Source organism: Adiantum capillus-veneris, chromosome 19 (genome assembly GCF_014529385.1).
Source record: "Adiantum capillus-veneris isolate H3 chromosome 19, ASM1452938v2, whole genome shotgun sequence".
In the NCBI taxonomy this organism is placed as follows: Eukaryota; Viridiplantae; Streptophyta; class Polypodiopsida; order Polypodiales; family Pteridaceae; genus Adiantum; species Adiantum capillus-veneris.
In genome coordinates this window covers 149,863,908-149,865,533 of record NC_140949.1, presented here as the reverse complement: position 1 = coordinate 149,865,533, position 1,626 = coordinate 149,863,908, and positions in this window count along the sequence as shown.

Sequence of the window (1,626 nt, the reverse complement as noted above, 5' to 3'; positions counted from 1 at the left end):
TAGGAGGGTTCTCCACAATTTGGCAACTTAATCAGGGTTGGAATAAACTAGGTAGACAACCTAGAACCTTGACTTGGCCTTATCATTCCATCGTGTTTTGCATAAGAACTAGACTATGCCATTGGTGTTTCAACACTATGACACTACTTTGAGCGTGGTTAGAGGACTTAGATTTACTAGGATCATCACTTTGCACACTTTTCTCACCTTGTGGTGCATGGACAATATGTTGTCTTTGTGAAAACGGATGGTGTAACATCTTGCAATGTAAGGTTCCTCATCTTAAGCTCTTTAGGAGGAGTCTTCTGCATGTTTTTAAGTTAACATGTTTATGGACAATGTTATGAGACATCGAGTCCCATGAATGATATCTAGTCTCACCATCTTCTCCATAGCCAAGGAAAATGTGATTTTGTGACTTTGATTCAAGTTTTTGTTGAAGCTCCATTGACACATGCAAAAAGATTTCACAACCAAAGACTTTCAAGTTAGCATACAACAATTTAAATCCACTTCAAGATTCTTTTTGAACACCACCATTTAGTGCCTTCATTGGTGATCATTAATCCCATGAGCTATTAGTCCAAAAATAATTTGATAATTTAGCATGAGACAACAAGTTGTAAACTGTCTTTTGAGTTGTGTAATTTATTCTTTTAGAAATTCCAAATTAGGCAAGTGCATGAGGAGTCATAAGTTCTCTCTTAGTGCATTTATATCATAGAAACATCAAAATTAATGGGAGACATATTCTCCACTATTATCAATCTTTAAGCCCTTAAGCTTCTTGTTTGACTAACTCTAAAGATATGAAATTCTTTTTAGAGTGGTACAAAATGTATCAGTCTTATTCTATAATGGATATGCCAAAATCTTACAGCTTGCATCATTTATGAAGGTAATAAATTAACACAACACTACCTAGTGACTTGGCATGCATGGGTCCACCTACATTCTAATACACTAAACCTGATTTTTGTAGCTATTTCTTTCCTAAAAAACTTACATGCTTTAATCTAGCACGCTTAACCATTTACAAGGTGTTCACATAGTTCGAACTCAAAAAAATTGAAGATAGAAACGTAACCCAATCATTCCATTTGACTCAAATGGCCTAATCAATTATGTTAGAAATAGGCATGTTGCTCTGCTTTGTTATGTTAACACCATGCTCTTGCACTATAGAAATATGCAATGGATAAGTATACCACACTTATCTCCTCTAGTCAAGACCAAAGATCCCTTTTGAACCTCCCACAAGCCATTGCCGAGATAGATGTGATAGCTACAATCATCCAAATATCCCACACATTGTTGAGAACAATCGAGAACCATTATCAATTGGTGTGGTAAATACAACCATCAAATTGTCCAACATAGATAAGAGTCATGGTGAAATTTTGAAAGCATTGAGAACAAATGAAGAACCATTGTCAAGCTTCAGATGTATCTCCTAAAACAACTATGTTATAGGCAAATTCATTTCTCAAAAGTGTACACATGAACCCCAAAATCTAAGATCATATCTTTGATGAATTTTGGGTAAATGCTTCCAATGCCACTACTCAATCACGAAGTGTATCTATGGTAAAAGAAGATGTCGTTGACCTTGGAACCCAACCCACA